The sequence below is a fragment of the Silene latifolia genome, chromosome 9, assembly GCF_048544455.1.
Source record: "Silene latifolia isolate original U9 population chromosome 9, ASM4854445v1, whole genome shotgun sequence".
In the NCBI taxonomy this organism is placed as follows: Eukaryota; Viridiplantae; Streptophyta; class Magnoliopsida; order Caryophyllales; family Caryophyllaceae; genus Silene; species Silene latifolia.
In genome coordinates this window covers 80,457,696-80,477,857 of record NC_133534.1, presented here as the reverse complement: position 1 = coordinate 80,477,857, position 20,162 = coordinate 80,457,696, and the positions used below count along the sequence as shown (strand labels likewise).

At 41.5% G+C, this 20,162-nt stretch overlaps 2 non-coding genes across 2 annotated transcripts; one reads left to right on the top strand and one right to left on the bottom strand.

Annotated features, from left to right (window-relative positions):
- The first annotated feature begins 10,578 nt into the window (after positions 1 to 10,578).
- On the top strand, positions 10,579 to 10,685 carry LOC141603765 (small nucleolar RNA R71). Its single transcript, XR_012525619.1, has one exon. It is a non-coding gene; the product is annotated as a small nucleolar RNA R71 (small nucleolar RNA).
- Positions 10,686 to 13,860: 3,175 nt separating this feature from the next.
- Positions 13,861 to 13,967, bottom strand: LOC141603970 (small nucleolar RNA R71). The gene has a single exon (XR_012525802.1). It is a non-coding gene; the product is annotated as a small nucleolar RNA R71 (small nucleolar RNA).
- Positions 13,968 to 20,162: the final 6,195 nt, after the last annotated feature.

The window sequence follows — 20,162 nt, the reverse complement described above, 5'->3', positions numbered from 1 at the left end:
CTGCCAGTGGGGGACCGCAGCCGTACCCACCAAATCCTCGCTCATCATACCGAGCGATAACCCTATCCCATTAATGTGCACATCCCCTCCCGTGGCGGGTTCCACGAAGGGCGAAACTAGGGCGTGAAGCCACTCCCGCAAGTGACTCCACTCAGCCGAGAACGCATCTCGAGAACCAGAGACAAACATTCACAACCATTAAGCAGCAAATCAAACCAACAACCGTCACAATACGAATACGATTATATTCAACAATCACACAACACCAACAATGCATTATGGGACTAATACTGAGTAGGGAAACCCTACCTGGAAAGCACAACACAATCAGACGGTCTCACAGCTGATATCAAAAAGCTTCCTCTACGAATCCTCCTCCTAACATACAAACATATAATCACTACCAATCACAAAATACAACAAAACCCCCAAATCCCAATATTAGGGTTTAACCAACTTTAACAAAATACTATAAAAATGGTACATAGATCTTACCCTCGATGCAAGGATTACAACGGTATAAAGAAAGGTAAAATCCAACCTTCCAAGCTCCGGGATTTGCCAACAATGCGATTGATGCGAAGAACGTAGTTTGATTTCTCTCTTTGAAAGTAATTAGGTTTTAAAAGTGTTTAAAGAAAAGTGACGGAAGTTATTATATACTTAATCGCATTATTAACAAAACCCGACAAATCATCCCCCGTAAACCGGCTACTCGATCGAGTAGCTGAGGTACTCGATCGAGTGCCCCCTTACTCGATCGAGTATCAACGTTACTCGATCGAGTACCCAACAGGTCAGAAACTATTTTAAAACGCAACACACCCTTACTCGACAGAGTAAGGCCTACTCGATAGAGTACCCAGAGACTCATAAATCCGTAGTATTACAGTCTTCCCTCCTTAAAAAGAACTTCGTCCCGGAAGTTCAAACCACAACTAAACAAAGACTTACACTACAACACTCCCGACTCAACAACCAAAACAAAACTCAACATAAAACATGTTACTAACCCAAACTCAACCCGACTCAACCACAACAACATACCGACACAACATAAAAAGGGTATAAAAATTCTTAAAAACTCTTCGCGATCATCTCCTACCCCCCTAAAAGAAACAAGGTTACGTCCCCGTAACCATAGATACCTGATCAAAAAGGAAAGGGTAACACTCTCTCATGGCCTCCTCTGCCTCCCATGTAGCTTCCCCAGTCTCGTGGTTAGACCAAAGGATCTTAAGCAAAACTGTCTCACCACTTCTAGTCTTCCTAACCTTTCGGTCAAGAATCTGCTTAGGCACCTCAAGATATGATAAAGACTCATCTAGCTCTATGGTCTCTGCATCTAACACATGTGACGGATCACTCACATACTTCCGCAGCTGCGATACATGAAACACATTATGCACTCTCTCTAACGCAGCTGGTAAAGCCAGATGATATGCAACCTCTCCAACCCGCTCTAAGATCTCATAAGGCCCGATGAACTTCTGACTTAGCTTGCCTTTCTTCCCAAATCTCATAACCCCATGTTTTCAGAAGAACCTTATCCCCAACCTGAAACTCTATATCCCGGTGATGTAGATCTGCATAACTATTTTGCCTATCCTGAGCTGCTCTCATCCGTTCCCTGATCATCTTAATCTGTCCAACCATCTCATGTACCATCTCTGGTCCTAGAACCACTGCCTCGGCACTGTCGTCCCAACAAATCGAACTCCTACATCTCCTCCCATATAAAGCCTCAAACGGTGCCATGCCAATACTAGTGTGATAGCTGTTGTTGTAAGAAAACTCTCTCAAATCCAACCTCTGTTCCCAGCTACCACCAAAGTCTATCACACAAGCTCGTAACATATCCTCAAGAGTCTTGATCGTTCTCTCAGTTTGACCGTCAGTCGCAGGATGAAATGCCGTACTCATCTTCAAAGTTGTTCCCAAAGATTCCTGCAACTCTTTCCAAAACCTTGAGATAAATCTCGCATCTCTGTCAGATACTATGTCCTTAGGGACTCCATATAACTTAAGCACATTCTTCCGATAAGCCATAGCCAATTGTGCTTTAGTCCATGTATCTTTCATTGGCACAAAGTGAGCTGACTTGGTCAGTCGATCCACTATTACCCATATCACGTTGTTACCCTGTTGACTCTTCGGCAAACCCACGATAAAATCCATAGAAATGGATTCCCACTTCCACTCAGGTACCTCTAAAGACTGAATCTTACCTTGTGGTCGTCGTTGTTCCCCTTTAACTCTCTGGCATGTCAAACAACAGGCCACAAACTCAGCTGTTTCTTTCTTCATCCCAGGCCACCAAAACGTGTTCTTTAAATCCTTGTACTGACTTGTCACCACCTGGATGTACTTGAACACGTGTACAATGTGCCTCTGTCATGATTATCTTTTTTCGGCTCCTCATCATTAGGGACACACCACCTACCATCGAACCTCAAACTACCATCTGTATGAATAGAGAATCGAGACACTGTCCCTTTCTCTACTCCACTCTCCACTCAACCATCTTAGGATCCAACGCTTTGTTTACCTCGAATATCATCATAAAGATCAGCCAGCATGTCAAATCTCTCGCACAAAGATCCCCTCTCTACATCATATGTATCCCAAACTTCCCCACCTCATCTCTCAACCTCATCAAAGATAGAGCTGTACACAAAGAATGTACACTCTTCCTACTCAAAGCATCTGCAACAACATTGGCTTTCCCTTCATGGTAGATGATATCCATGTCATAATCGCCAATCAGCTCCATCCACCTCCTCTGTCTCATGTTCAACTCCTTTTGAGTGAAGATGTACTTGAGACTCTTGTGATCTGAAAATACCTTAAAGGTCGCCCCATAAAGGTAATGTCTCCAAATATTGAGAGCAAACACAACTGCAACCAACTCTAGATCATGTGTAGGGTAGTTCTCCTCATACGGCTTCAATTGCCTAGAAGCATAGGCAATCACCTTACCCTTCTGCATCAACACACATCCCAACCCATTATTTGAGGCATCTGTATAAACCTCAAAGTTCTCGATCCCTTCAGGCAATGTTAAGATAGGAGCTGTGGTCAAACGCTTCTTTAATGTTTGGAACGCCGTCTCACAACTCTCATCCCAACGAAACCTGTTCTCTTTCCTCATCAAAGCTGTCATAGGTGATGCGTGTCAATTATATGATGTTTTACACCTCATTTTATACGCATTTCAGAGCTCATTTATGTAGTTTAAGGCTACTATTTGCCCCATTTTGTCTACTTTCGTATTTTTATGTAATATTGCAGATTTATGCGGAAATGGGTAGAAATCAAGCTGAATCCGTCCCCGAGTATCTTGCACTGCATTTGACATGAAGTATTTACTTAAGGAACGAGCTTGGTGCGCATTTCGAGGCCCGAAAGATAAATCCACGAGAAGTTAGAAGTCAAGTACCAGCTAAAGCAGTCGATCGACTGGCCCCCTTAGTCGATCGACCAATGCATGACTTACAGAAGCTACTGTACACTGCAGAGCAGTCGATCGACCGGTCACAGTGGTCGATCGACCACACCGCTAATTCAGACGTGAACTAAAAGATCGAGAAACTCAAAGCCCATTGTATTTTAGATTTTAGAAATAAGTGTTACGTATACTTCTATATAACGTAACTTACATTAAGCATTAATCATCAAGTCTTTTATCAGAAACTTTAGGGAAATAATTAGGGTTCTAAGTTTGTTCGGTATTTTATACAATTTATCTTCGTTCGGTTTTTGATCCTTCCTCTGCGATTTCTTTCACACGGTATTCTACTGTTCTTATTTCAGTTTCGTTGTTTATTTTTTTCGTAGTATAGGATTTGTTAGATTTGTTTCCCAAAGCCAATTTATCGCCTTATGTTCATTGTTTATTTCGTCGCTTCAATCATGAATTCCTCAGTTTTATTAGCAAATTTTATTGTTGTTATCCCTAGCATGAGTAGCTAAATTCTTTGTGCTAGGATGTAGGGGAATTATAGTGTAGGCGGCATTAGAATTAGGGAACCCTGAGTCGCGTGTCGGTCGATCGACCGTCCTACCTGGTCGATCGACTGACCCCGTGAGTTTTATTACGTTTTAATTGCTTTAATTGTTATATTTGATGAATCGAATGCATGCGACTAGTTGAATGCTTAGTATATGACTGACCCATTAGATCGAAAGATAGGGAAGGTTGTTAGACTACCAATTAAAATGACTAAACTATGCTAAGATCGAAAGATATGTAAAGTTTAGACCTTTTAGTCACTTTTCAGGACGAAAGTTAGTATTAGTGATATTAGGGACCTGTAGCGAGATCGAAAGATGCTACCTGTGAGAGTGGACCGAGAGGACTTCTAATTTTCCCGTCTCACGTGTTTGATTTAGACCCATCTAGTATGCAGCCGCCGAAACTATAGTGAACCGACCATACTAGTACCCTTCTGATACCCGTCGTTGTGAGTACCAAAAATAAGATTTATAATTTCCTATTAAAACTAACCTAGGCTAGTGGTAACAGGGTCGAACCACAAGGAGGCGAATGTAATTTCTAATTGTCTAATTTAGTCTAAGGTAACGAAAATGGGGGTCGATTTGATTTGGTCTATACTAAAAGCAATAAAAGACAACAAACTAAATAAACAGATAAAACAGATAAAAGAAGGGGTACTAGGATGGTCGGTTCGTTATAGGTTCGGCGGCAGCATACTAAAAATGTCTAAATCAAACACATGAGGCGGGAAATAAAGAGGTCCTCTCGGTCCACTTTTAACAAATAGCATCTTTCGATCTCGCTATAGGTCCCTAATATCACTAATACTAACTTTCGTCCTGAAAAGTGACTAACGGTCTAAACTTTACCTATCTTTCGATCTCAGCATAGTTTAGTCATTTTAATTGGTGATCTAACAACTGTCCCTATCTCTCGATCTAATGGGTCAGTCAAATATTAAGCATTCAACTAGTCGTGTGCACTCGATTCGTCAAATATAACATTTAAATCAATTAAAACGAGGGTAAACCTCACGTGGCCAGTCGATCGACCAGGTATAACAGTCGATCGACTGATACGCGATTCAGTCCGTGTTATTCTATTGTCGCCTACACTATAATTCCCCTACATCCTAGCACAAGCAATTTAGCTACTCATAACTATGATGAAAATAATAATAATATTGACGATATAGATTACTGAATTCATGCTTAAAACAGTTGAACAAACAATTAACATAAAGCGGTAATTACGGTTTCGGGAAACTAGCTAGCAATTTCTAAACTATCAACGCAATAAAGATGAACTGGAATAAGAGTAAGTGAATACCGAAATTGCAGAAGGATTGTAACGGAATGATTGAAAGCACAACGAAAATCCAATGCGAAAATAGTTTCCCAAACCCTATTTATGATAAAACTCCACTGAATGTAAGCGAGGTAAAAACTAGATGATTGTATATGTCAACTAGGTTACGTTATATAGGAAATATACGTAACTATTATTCCAAAACGTAATGTATCATGGGCTTGCTATTCCTCGATCTTTTAATTCTCGTCTGAGTAGCGGTGTGGTCGATCGACTAAGCACGGCGGTCGATCGACTTAGTAGCAGTGTACAGTAGCTTTTGGATCCCGCAAGTTGGTCGATCGACTAATGGTACTGGTCGATCGACCGCTCTAGCTGGTACTTGACTTCTATAATCTCGTGGATTTGTCTTTTGGGCCTTGAATTGCGCACCAAGCTCGTTCCTTAAGTGAATACTTCACGTCAAATGCAACGCAAGATACTCGGGGACGGATTTAGCTCAATTTCCGCTGAATTCTTCACATTTCTGCAATAATGTACAAAAACACGAAAGTAGATGGAAATGGGGGAAATGGTAGCTTAAACTACACAAATGAGCTCTGAAATGCGTGGAAAATAGGATGTAAAACATCATATAAAAGACACGCATCAAACTTCCCCAAACCAAACCCTTGCTTGTCCCCAAGCAAGAACTAGACTCGATCTAATGACCTAATGGAACGAGTTCAATCTCAGAGCGAATTACAACATGTAAAGCCTAAACCAATTTAATGCAATAACTAACAATCAATTAGTAATGCGAATCATGCAAACGAGTTATAAGGTCGTTAAAAACAGCGGAACCGTCAACTATAGAGACTTATCAAATCGGACTCTCACGGGTCGCTCATATCACACATAGGCACAGGTGAATATATAAGAGGATAGAAAGAATTCATTTTGTAGAGACTCTCACCTAACTACGACCTATGAGAACATGCTTGCAGTATAATATGAAAGTAATCTCTATGACCGTACATATGCATTCCAGCCAACAAATGACCATGACACATGCCGAGGTATATATGGATAATGTGAGGTAGGGGTAAGAAGAGGCAAAACATTTATGGAAAAGTGGAGGTACAGGTGATCAAGCTAGTACCCAAACGGAACCATCTAGCAACATCCAACTTCTTGCTCAAAATCCAATCGACACGGTGCTATAGCAAGCACAAAACTCACAATCCCTGGTATAAAGCAATCAACCAACTCCCCATAAGATATGAATAATACATGGGAGCAAAAATCGCCATAAGATAAAGGCTTGAATTATGCGAATTGATTCTTTCTTTTTTCTTTCGAACTCCAGTCGATCGACCCGAATTTGCAGTCGATCGACTGCTTTGAACAGTACATAACCTCTTTTTCTCTTTTTTCGAATCATTTTTCTTTTCTTTTTTTTCAACTTTTTCAGTTCTTTTTTTTCTTTCTTTCCTTTCTTTTCATTCTCCCAACAACATCTCAATCGAGCAAAAGGCTACCAAAAACGAAGTGACAATCCCAACAACTAAACTACTAGCTTGACAAGGGCAGGCTAAATGTAGGATGTAGTAATGGGACAAAAAGGCTATTTTTGGCAGTGTGGAGCTTATGGGCAAAACGAATAAAGGAAAACCTCTACCACGTGTGTCAACAAACCACAAACCGAATGCATACAGGTATTAAGCAGATTAAGTTCATATTTATGCACATTGATGTAACATGTCTCATAAGGAGAACTACTCACATTCCTAAATAAACCGGTCATGAATGACACCAGTTATAGGCTCTAATAACTAAGAATATATAAGTAGTTTGCCAAAAATCTAAGTCAAGTCTCAAGTTCAGCAAGTAAATTAACGAAAACTAGTAGACTATGCATATGATTCTACTAATAACATGTCAATTAGCAAGGCTTAGGCATAAACAAATGCAAATGCAATATCATCCTTGAAATACTACCGTTCCGACTCAACCTATATGCTAGAATAAACGTGCATTTTTTTGAAATTTTTGAAATTTTTCAATTGTTTTGAATTTTTGGTATACATATATAAAATGAAATAAACAATGCAAAACAGAATGTAAACGTGAATGCAAGCAAATGATATGCGACGCAAAACCCTTCCCCAAGCCAAATCGCACAATGTCCCCATTGTGCAAAATCATGTAATGAAGAAAAGAGAAATGGGAATTTGCGAGAAAATAAACAAATAAATATGACATGAAATGGAAATCGGGAACTCACAAGACTTTAAGCGCAGCAAAGGAAACCTCCCCAAACCAGCGTGAGCTAGGAGGTTTCAAAGAGTAGCAGTGATGCTACTAATAAGTACCTGAAAAGACAAACAAAGTACCACGCATAAAATCGAGAAAGACAATAATGAAGCGGTATTATGTGCATAATTGAGAAAAATTGAAGAAATAAATAAAATGACGGAAGATAAAGTGGAGTAGAAAACTCCCTCAATTCCGCAAATCGACCAAACACAGCAGGGGAGAGGTCGTGAACAAGTACAAGAAGCGGGCGGCGGTCGATCGACCACATAGCTGATCGATCGACATGTGGTGAAAGGAACAGAGCTCCGAGAAAGCGCGAACGATCGATCGACCAATGTTGCCAGTCGATCGACTGAAGATACTGCTGTAACTTCTTATTTCTTCGTATTTGCTCAATAACGTGAGCTATTGAGCTCTAAAAACCTAAAAATGCACAATAATACGCGCCCAAAATTGCGCAAAACCCAAAGTAAAGTCTAAAGCGTATAGAATCCTAAGCAAGCAAAGTAAAATACGAAGTTTCGCGCACACAAAAGCAATAAAAAGTGTCTAACAAAAGCAAATAAAATGTTTGTAAAACACGTGATCAACTAGTAGTTGATCAAGAACGGCCACGGAATGGCCCACTTGGTCGGCTTCTGGCTACTAGAGGTAGCCTCAACGGTGCTTATCTTCTCAGCTGCACCCTTCTTAACTTCCACGTCCGTATGGCTCAACGTATCAATAGCTTCATCATCTCCCCAGTCAATGATCTCTTCGGACACGTCAGAATCTAAATCGGACTCTGTCACTTTGACCGGCTCGTCATCAACTTCCTAATCAGTGCCATAGCTAAGGCAACCAAGACCTCCTCTTTGAATGATCGGCTTCTTCACAGCTGGAGCGACTTGCGGCTCTTCCTTCCCCAAACCAGCTCCTGCAATATCAGAAATAGACAAATCTTCCTCCAATTTGCTCCCAACCCGGGGCGGAGGTGTTACAACAGGAATGGGACTAGAGATAGGTATATCAGGAAGTATAAAATAAGATTTCTTTTCAGAAACCGTATTGCAAGTCACGGGCCACATGGGGTCTTTTTTCTTAGCAGGTTGGGCAAAAACAATGGAATGCTTCCCTACTTTAAAAGTCAAGGTACCCGAACCAACATCTATGACTGCACCAGCAGTGTGCAGAAATGGCCTACCCAAAATAATGGGAATATGGGCATCCTCAGGCATGTAAAGTATGACGAAGTCAACAGGGAAGAAGAACTTCCCTATTTGCACGGGGATGTCTTCTAAGACTCCTATTGGCTGGACCGCAGATCGGTCAGCCATCTGTACTGTTATGTCTGTCACTGCGAACCTAGTCAATTTGAGCTTCCTAGCAAGACTCAAGGGCATTACACTTATACTAGCTCCTAAGTCACATAATGCCTTCTCAATAGAGAAGGTACCTATATTGCAAGGAACAGAAAAACTACCCGGGTCTTCTAGTTTGTGAGGTGCAGTGTGAGACAAATAAGAGCATGACTCTTTGGTTAATGCGACAGTATGCACAGTTTCAAGTGACTTTTTCTTAGACAAGAGTTGTTTCATGAATTTAGTGTAAGCAGGCACTTGATTAACTAACTCAAGGAAAGGCACTTGTACATTCAAGCTACGAATAACTTTTTCAAATTTATTGAAAGATACCTGTTCCTTCATCGGCACTAGTCTTTCCGGATATGGGGCTGTAAGAAGTAGCTTAGCCCTCTCCTCTAAATCGCGCATGCCGGTATCCGTGGACTTAGGCTGGAAGTCCACTACTTTCTCCTTGTTGAAGCTTGAACCCTCTTCAGACCATCTCAAATGTGAACCATTAATCGACATCGGGTCGTAATTCGGAGCCGGGACTGACCCATCAGCACTCGGGTCTTGCCCCAATGTTTTCGGGACTGTCGTACCCCGAAACAAATGTTCCCTCAAGTTGTCGGGCATCGGAGGACGAAAAGTCTCACTATCAGCAGCGATCTCAGTCGATCGACCAGTGATGTCAGTTGATCGACTGAGATGAACAGGACCAGAAGCTTCTGTAACTCGCACTTCAGTCGATCGACCGGGTATGTCAGTCGATCGACTGATATATACCTGGTAGACGCCTTTTTCTTTCTCTTGCTCGTTCCAGCTTTGTTTTGACTCGATTTCGCGTCATCTTTTGCAGCATCGTCCTCGACCATAGCAGGCCCCTCCAGGGTGGACCCACTCCTCAACGTGATGGCATTAAGGGTCTCCTTTTGGTCGGTTTGAGTCGGTAAGTGTCCCGGAGCTCGAGTGGTCTTCATGCTAGCCAATTGAGCAATTTGGCTCTCTAGCATCTTCATCCCGACCTCTCTAGCTTGGGACTCCTTCAGCAATAAGTTCTTCAACTCTGTGAACTCGGAATTTTGGGATTGTTGCTACTGCTGAGGAACATACGGAGGCTTTTTATATGGCTGCTTATGTGGAGGCACATAAGGCTGCTGCTGCTGCTGCTGCTGTGGAGGTTGAGTCGGATTCAGTACATTCTGGCTACTCCACCTCAAGTTGGGATGGACATTTGGCTCATAGTATGTGTTTGTCTGCCTATAATGTTGAAAGGCAGCACAAGACTCGAAGGGACTAGGACAATTTTCTGAAACATGTCCATCAGCTCCACATCTCCTACAGACGAAATGACCGTCTGAAACAGCATTAACATGGTACATCCCTCCTTTTAAAGCTCCTCCCAATTCGTATTTGTCAAACCTTGCAGTGAGAGCTTCTAGTGCAGCTACATAGGAAGATTCTGCAGCTCTTCTTTGATTTCCTTATGAATTTCCATACTCAGCTTTGTGGGTGGCTAAGTCATCAATGATCTTCCACCCCTTAGTCTCTCCCATATTTTCAGCAAATCGGCCATTGGCTGCAGCATCCAAAATAGCCCTCTGATCGTCATACAACCCGTTATAGAACTGATTGCAGAGACTCCATTTTTCGAACCCATGGTGTGGTATGGTTCGCACCAGCTTCTTGAAACGGACCCATGCTTCATGAAAGTTCTCATCAGGCCCCTGTTTAAAGCTCGTGATCTAAGCTCTAATGGCATTTGTCTTCGAGGCAGAGAAGTATTTCTTGTAGAATGCCAAAGCCAATGAATTCCAGTCGGTGATCCCATGAGCGGCTCGATCCAGGTCTCTATACCACTCCCTTGCAGCATCACGAAGAGAGAAAATGAACATGGTCTCCTTGATCTGGTCTTGGGTCACACCGGTCGGCGGGGGTATAGAGCAGCAATAATCAATAAAAATCTCCATATGCTTGGCTGCATCTTCATTTGCAGCTCCCCCGAACTGGTTTCACTCAACCAGGTTAATATAGGAAGGCATCAGCTAGAATTTTCTCGCCTCCCCTGGTAGTTCGAATCCTTTGTAAAGATTCGCAGCTGTCGGCTCTGAGTGACTGGCAATGGTTGCTTCTTCAGCCATGACTGGAATTTCTGGAGAAGTGACTGTCTCAGCTGAAGAAGTAGAAGCAGGTGATATAGGTGGATCTTCTTCGAACAGAGCGTTCTCGTAGTAACTTGACAGAGTACTCAGCTCTTCCTCTGTCGGCAATACCCTTTGTGATCGCCTCAACTCGCGCAAGGATTTCTCAATCTCAGGATTGAACGGTACTAGTTCACCACCCTGTAACCTGCGCATAAGAAGAAACTACAAAAAGAATATGAGAAAAGTTTAAGGAACGGATGTCCCTTAAACTAAGAAAGACTAAATAAAAACAACTAAAAATTAGAACAATTGCCTCCCCGACAACGGCGCCAAAATTTGATACCCGTCGTTGTGAGTACCAAAAATAAGATTTATAATTTCCTATTAAAACTAACCTAGGCTAGTGGTAACAGGGTCGAACCACAAGGAGGCGAATGTAATTTCTAATTGTCTAATTTAGTCTAAGGTAACGAAAGTGGGGGTCGATTTGATTTGGTCTATACTAAAAGCAATAAATGACAACAAACTAAATAAACAGATAAAACAGATAAAAGAAGGGGTACTAGGATGGTCGGTTCATTATAGGTTCGGCGGCAGCATACTAAACAGGTCTAAATCAAACACATGAGGCGGGAAATAAAGAGGTCCTCTCGGTCCACTCTTAACAAATAGCATCTTTCGATCTCGCTATAGGTCCCTAATATCACTAATACTAACTTTCGTCCTGAAAAGTGACTAACGGTCTAAACTTTACCTATCTTTCGATCTCAGCATAGTTTAGTCATTTTAATTGGTGATCTAACAACTGTCCCTATCTCTCGATCTAATGGGTCAGTCAAATATTAAGCATTCAACTAGTCGTGTGCACTCGATTCGTCATATATAACATTTAAATCAATTAAAACGAGGGTAAACCTCACGTGGTCAGTCGATCGACCAGGTATGGCAGTCGATCGACTGACACGCGATTCAGTCCGTGTTATTCTATTGCCGCCTACACTATAATTCCCCTACATCCTAGCACAAGCAATTTAGCTACTCATAACTATGATGAAAATAATAATAATAATGACGAAATAGATTACTGAATTCATGCTTAAAACAGTTGAACAAACAATTAACATAAAGCGGTAATTACGGTGTCGGGAAACTAGCTAGCAATTTCTAAACTATCAACGCAATAAAGATGAACTGGAATAAGAGTAAGTGAATACCGAAATTGCAGAAGGATTGTAACGGAATGATTGAAAGCACAACGAAAATCCAATGCGAAAATAGTTTCCCAAACCCTAATTATTTGATAAAACTCCACTGAATGTAAGCGAGGTAAAAACTAGATGATTGTATATGTCAACTAGGTTACGTTATATAGGAAATATACGTAACTATTATTCCAAAACCTAATGTATCATAGGCTTGCTATTCCTCGATCTTTTAATTCTCGTCTGAGTAGCGGTGTGGTCGATCGACTAAGCACGGCGGTCGATCGACTGAGTAGCAGTGTACAGTAGCTTCTGGATCCCGCAAGTTGGTCGATCGACTAATGGTACTGGTCGATCGACCGCTTTAGCTGGTACTTGACTTCTATAATCTCGTGGATTTGTCTTTTGGGCCTTGAATTGCGCACCAAGCTCGTTCCTTAAGTGAATACTTCACGTTAAATGCAACGCAAGATACTCGGGGACGGATTTAGCTCAATTTCCGCTGAATTCTTCACATTTCTGCAATAATGTACCAAAACACGAAAGTAGACGAAAATGGGGGAAATGGTAGCTTAAACTACACAAATGAGCTCTGAAATGCGTGGAAAATAGGATGTAAAACATCATATAAAAGACACGCATCACCTTCTTTATATTTGATTTAATACAATTCTTTAGTTTAATTTATATTTCTTTGCCTTTAGCTATAGACCAAATCAATTCAAACCCCCACATCATTGTTACCTTAGACCTGAATTGGACAACTAGAAATTACATCTGCCGCTCTGTGGTTCGACCCGACTACCGCTAGCTATAGTTGTAGTTGGAATTATAAATTTATTTTTGATACCTCACGACGGGTATCAAATTTTGGCGCCGTTGCCGGGGAGGCAATTGTTCCAATTTTTAGTTGTTTTATTTTAGTCTGTTACTTAGTTTAAGGGACATTCGTTCCTTAAAATATTCTCATATTCTTTTTGTAGTTTCTTCTTAAGCGCAGGTCACAGGGTGGTGAGTTAGTACCTTTTAATCCTGAGATTGAGAAGACCTTGCGCGAGTTGAGATGATCATCTAGGATATTGCCGACAGAGGAAGAGCTGAGTACTCTGTCTAGTTACTACGAGAACGAGCTATACGAGGAGGATCCACAATCATCTCCTATTTCCACTTCTTCAGCTGAGACAGTCACATCTCTAGAATTTCCAGTCATGGCTGAAGAAGCAACTATAGCAAGTCACTCTGAGCCGACAGCTGCAAATCTATACAAGGGGTTCGAATTACCGGGAGCTGATAGAAAATTCGAACCGAGGCCTTCTTATATCAACTTGGTTGAGAGGAACCAGTTCGGGGGAGCTGCAAATGAAGATGCAGCCAAGCATATGGAGATATTTATTGATTATTGCTGCTCTATACCCCCGTCGACCGGTGTGACCCAGGACCAGATAAAGGAGACTATGTTTATATTCTCACTCCGTGATGCTGCAAGGGAGTGGTACAGAGATTTGGACCGAGCTGTTAATGGGATCACCGACTGGAATTCTTTGGCCTTGGCATTCTACAAGAAGTATTTCTCTGCCTCGAAGACAAACGCCATTAGAGCTCAAATCACGAGTTTTAAACAGGGGCCTGATGAGAACTTTCATGAGGCATGGGTCCGTTTTAAGAAGCTGGTGTGAACCATTCTGCATCATGGGTTTGAGAAGTGGAGCCTATGCAATCAGTTCTACAATGGGCTCTATGACGATCAAAGGGCTATCCTGGATGCGACGGCTAATGGCAGATTCCAGGAGAATACGGGGGAGACTAAGGGGTGGAAGATCATTGATGACTTGGCCACCCACAAAGCTGAGTATGGGAATTCCCGGGGAAATCAGAGAAGAGCTGCTGAATCTCCTTCAGTAGCTGCATTAGAAGCTCACACGGCAAGATTTGACAAGTACGAGTTGAGAGGAGCTTCAAAAGGAGGGATTTACCACGTAAATGCTGTTTCAGACGGTCCTTTCGTCTGTAAAAGATGTGGAGCTGAGGGACATGTTTCAGACAATTGTCCTAGTCCCTTTGAGTCTTGTGCTGCCTTTCAACATTATAGGCAGACAAACACATACTATGAGCCGAATGTCCACCCAAACTTGAGGTGGAGTAGCCAAAATGTCTTGAATCCGACTCAATCTCCACAGCAGCAGCAGCAGCAGAACTATGTGCCCCCTCATACGCAACAACAGTACCAAAAGCCTCCGTATGTTCCACAACAGCAACAACAAGCCCAAGGTTCTGATTTCAATGAGTTGAAGAATTTGTTGCTAAAGGAATCCCAGGCTAGAGAGGCCGGGATGAAGATGTTGGAGAGCCAAATTGCCCAATTGGCTAGCAAGAATACAACTCGAGCTTTGGGATATTTACCGACTCAAACTAATCAAAAGGAGACCCTTAATGCCATTACCTTGAGGAGTGGGTCTACCCTTGATGGGCCCATTATGGTTGAGGATGTCACTGAAAAAGATGAGGCGGGAACAAGCAAGAAGAAGGCAGTGGCGAATAAAAACAAGAAAAAGACGATCAGGGTAGTATGTCGATCGATCGACATACCGGTCGATCGACTGAAGTACGACAAACAGTAGCTTCTGGTCCTGTTGAAGTCAGTCGATCGACTGACCAACCTGGTCGATCGAATGAGATTGCTGCTGAAGGTGATTCTTTTCGCCCTCCAATGCCCGACAACCTGAGGGATCACTTGTTTCGGGGTACTACTGCCCCGAAAATATTGGGAACAGACCCGACTGCTGATGGGTCCGTTCCGGTTCCGAAGTACGACCCTTTGTCGATTAATGGTTCACATTTGAGACGGTCTGAAGAAGGGTTGAGCTACAACAAGGAGAAGGTTGTGGACTTCCAGCCTAAGTCCACCGATGCCGGCATGAGAGATTTAGAGGAGAGGGCTAAGTTGCTACTTTCAGCCCCTTATCCAGAGAGATTAGTGCCGACAAAGGAACAGGTATCATTTAATAAGTTTGAAAAGGTTATTCGTAGTTTAAATGTGAAAGTTCCTTTCCTTGAGTTAGTCAATCAAGTGCCTGCTTACACAAAATTCATGAAACAACTCTTGTCTAAAAAGAAGTCTCTTGAAACTGTGCACATTGTCGCACTCACTGAGGAGTCATGTTCTTATTTGACCCATACAACACCCCTTAAGCTAGAAGACATGGGTAGTTTCTCCGTCCCATGTAATATTGGCACCTTTCCTATAGAGAAAGCCTTATGTGACTTAGGAGCCAGTATTAGTGTAATGCCCTTGAATCTTACTAGGAAGCTCAAATTGACTAGGTTTGCAGTAACCAACATGACAGTACAGATGGCTGATCGCTCTGCGGTCCAGCCAATAGGAGTCCTAGAGGACATTCCCGTGCAAATAGGGAAGTTCTTCTTCCCTGTTGACTTCGTGGTACTCGATATGCCCGAAGATGCCCACATTCCTATTATTCTAGGTAGACCATTCCTGCACACTACTGGTGCAGTTATTGATGTTGGTTCGGGTACTTTGACCTTTAAGGTAGGCAAGCATTCCATTGTCTTTGCCCATACAGCTAGGAAGAAAGACCCCATGTGGCCCGTAACTTGTAATAAGGTTTCTGAAAAGAAATCTTATTTTATACTACCTGATATGCCTGTCTCTATTCCTACTCCTGTTGTGACACCTCCGCCCCAGATTGGGAGCAAAATGGAGGAAGATTCTTCTGTTTTAGACATTGCAGGAGCTGGTTTGGGGAAGGAAGAGCCACATGTTGCTCCAGCTGTGAAGGAGCCGATCATTCAAAGAGGCGGTCTAGGATGCCTTAACTATGGCACTGATGAGGAGCCTAAAGATGAGCCAGTCAAGGCAACGGAGTCTGATCTGGATTCCGATGATTCAGAGGAGGTCATTGAGTGGGAAGATGTCCAACATGTTGATCCGTTAAGCTTGACGGACGATGAAGTTGAGAAGAGTGCCGCTGAGAAGATGAGCACTGTTGAGGCTACCTCTTGTAGCCAGAAGCCAGTCAAGTGGGCCATTCTATGGCTGTTCTTGATCAACTATTAGTTGATTGGGACTTTTTCACAAACTATACATTTTATTTGATTTCGTTGAACCTTTTTATTTATTGCTTTTGTGTGCGCGAGACTTCGCATGTTATTTCGGTTGCTTAGGATTTTAAACACTTTAGATGGTTACTTTGGGTTTTGCGCAATTTTGGGCGCGTATTATTGTGCATTTGCAGGTTTTTAGACCTCATTAGCTCAAGCTATAGAGCTAAATAGACGAAATCAGAAAGTTACAGCAGTATTTCCAGTCGATCGACCGCCTACCCTGGTCGATCGACTGAGGTGCGACTTCCAGGAGCTTCTGTTCCTGTTCATTCCAGTCGATCGACTGCCTGCTATGGTCGATCGACCGTTGTTGCTGCTGTACCTGTTCACGACCTTTCCCCTGCTGTGTTTGGTCGTTTTGCGGAATTGAGGGAGTCTTTCCTCCTCTTTATTTTCCGTCATATATCTGATTTCTTCCATTTTCTTAATTTTACACATAATTACCGCTCCCACATTGCTTTCTCGGTTTTATGCATGGTATTTTCTGTCTTTTCAGGTACCTATTGGTAGCACTGCTGGCTACTGAAACCTCCTAGCTCACGCTGGTTTGGGGAGGTTTCCTTTTGCTGCGCTTAAAGTCTTGTGAGTTTCTAAGCCTTACTTCATGTCCTTTATAGTTTTTCTCGCAATTCCCGTTTTCCTTTTCTTCATTACATAATTTTGCACAATGGGGACATTGTGCGATTTGGTTTGGGGAAGGGTTTTGCGTTGCATTTCATTTGTTTGCATTCACGTTTACATGTTGTCTTGCATTGTTGTTTACTTTCTCATATATACAGAAAATTCAAAAAAAATTGAAAAATTTCAAAAAATTTCAAAAAATTGCATGTTTATTTTAGCATATAGGTTGAGTCGGAACGGTAGTGTTTCGATGATGACATTGCATTTGCATCCGTTTTTGCCTAAGCCTTGCTAAATCGACATGTTATTAGTAGAATCATAAATGCATATCTACGAGTTTTCGTTAACTTATTTGCTGGACTTTAGATTTGACTTTGATTTTTGGCAAGCTACATCATATTTCTGAGATTTAGAGCCTATAACTGGTGACATCTATGACCAGTTTATCTAGGATGTGAGTAGTTACTCCTTATGAGACATGTTTCATCAATGTGCATAAATATGAACTTAATCTGCTTAATACCTGTATGCATTCGGATTGTGGTTAGTTGACACATGTGGTAGAGGTTTTCCTTTATTCATTTTACCCATAAGCTCCACACTGCCAAAAACAGCCTTTTTGTCCCATTACTACATCCTACATTTAGCCTGCCCTTGTCAAGCTAGTAGTTTACGTTCTGGGATTGTTACTTTGTTTTTGGTAGCATATGCTCATTCTAAGATGAAGTTGGAAAGATAGAAAAAGAAAAAAAAAGAAGAAAAGAAGAAAAATGATTCGAAAAAGAAAAAAAACAGAGTGCTGTACTGTATAGGCAGTCGATCGACTGGCAATTATGGTCGATCGACTGGGTTCCGAGAAGAAAAAAAAAATCAATTCGCATGATTCAATTCTTTATTCAAATGGCGATTTTTGCTCCCATGTTGCATTTATATCTTATGGGGAGTTGATTATTTCGGAGATTGTGAGTTTTGTGCTTGCTATAGCACCGTGTCAATTGAAGTTTGAGCAAGAAGTGGATATTGTCACATGGTTTTGTTACGGTACTAGCTTGATCACCTGTACCCCCACATTCCCATAAATGTTTTGCCTTTCCTACCCATTACCTCACATATCCTATATATACCTCGGCATGTGTCATGGTCATTTGTTCGGTTGAAATGCATATGTACGGTTGTAGAGATTACTTTCATATTATATTGCAGGCATGTTCTTATAGGTCGTAGTTAGGTGAGTGTCACCAACAAAATGAATTCTTTCTATCTTATACTTATATTCACCTGTATTTATTGAGTGATTTGAGTGACCCGTGAGAGTCCAATTTGATAAGTTTCTACAGTCAGCAGTTCAGCAGTTTTTAACGACTCTATAACTCGTTTGCATGATTCACATCTCTAATTGATTGTTGGTTGTGCATTAAATCGGTTTAGGCTATTCAATTGCATTTCGCTCTGAGACTAAACTCGTTCCTTTAGATCGAGTCTAGTCCTTGCTTGGGGACAAGAAAGGGTTTGGTTTTGGGAAGTTTGATGCGTGTCAATTATATGATGTTTTACATCTCATTTTACACGCATTTCAGAGCTCATTTATGTAGTTTAAGGCTACTATTTGCCCCATTTCGTCTACTTTTGTATTTTTATGTAATATTGCAGATTTATGCGGAAATGGGTAGAAATCAAGCTGAATCCGTCCCCGAGTATCTTGCACTGCATTTGACATGAAGTATTTACTTAAGGAACGAGCTTGGTGCGCATTTCGAGGCCCGAAAGACAAATCCACGAGAAGTTAGAAGTCAAGTACCAGCTAAAGCAGTCGATCGACTGGCCCCCTTAGTCGATCGACCAATGCACGACTTACAGAAGCTACTGTACACTGCAGAGCAGTCGATCGACCGGTCACAGTGGTCGATCGACCACACCGCTAATTCAGACGTGAACTAAAAGATCGAGAAACTCAAAGCCCATTGTATTTTAGGTTTTAGAAATAAGTGTTACGTATACTTCTATATAACATAACTGACATTAAGCATTAATCATCAAGTCTTTTATCAGAAACTTTAGGGAAATAATTAGGGTTCTAAGTTTGTTCGGTATTTTATACAATTTATCTTCGTTCGGTTTTTTATCCTTCCTCTGCGATTTCTTTCACACGGTATTCTACTGTTCTTATTTCAGTTTCGTTGTTTATTTCTTTCATAGTATAGGATTTGTTAGATTAGTTTCCCAAAGCCAATTTATCGCCTTATGTTCATTGTTTATTTCGTCGCTTCAGTCATGAATTCCTCAGTTTTATTAGCAAATTTTATTGTTGTTATCCCTAGCATGAGTAGCTAAATTCTTTGTGCTAGGATGTAGGGGAATTATAGTGTAGGCGGCATTAGAATTAGGGAACCCTGAGTCGCGTGTCGGTCGATCGACCGTCCTACCTGGTCGATCGACTGACCCCGTGAGTTTTATTACGTTTTAATTGCTTTAATTGTTATATTTGACGAATCGAATGCATGCGACTAGTTGAATGCTTAGTATATGACTGACCCATTAGATCGAAAGATAGGGAAGGTTGTTAGACTACCAATTAAAATGACTAAACTATGCTAAGATCGAAAGATAGGTAAAGTTTAGACCTTTTAGTCACTTTTCAGGACGAAAGTTAGTATTAGTGATATTAGGGACCTGTAGCAAGATCGAAAGATGCTACCTGTGAGAGTGGACCGAGAGGACCTCTTATTTTCCCGTCTCACGTGTTTGATTTAGACCTATCTAGTATGCTGCCGCCGAAACTATAGTGAACCGACCATCCTAGTACCCTTCTTTATATTTGATTTAATACAATTCTTTAGTTTAATTTATATTTCTTTGCCTTTAGCTATAGATCAAATCAATTCAAACCCCCACATCATTGTTACCTTAGACCTGAATTGGACAACTAGAAATTACATCTGCCTCTCTGTGGTTCGACCCGACTGCCGCTAGCTATAGTTGTAGTTGGAATTATAAATTTATTTTTGACACCTCACGACGGGTATCAATAGGTCTAGCTATCTTGGAGAAATCTTTCACGAACCGTCTGTAGTATCCAGCTAAACCCAAGAAACTCCTGATCTCAGCAACATTCTTTGGTGCTTCCCACTTTGTCACTACCTCAATCTTT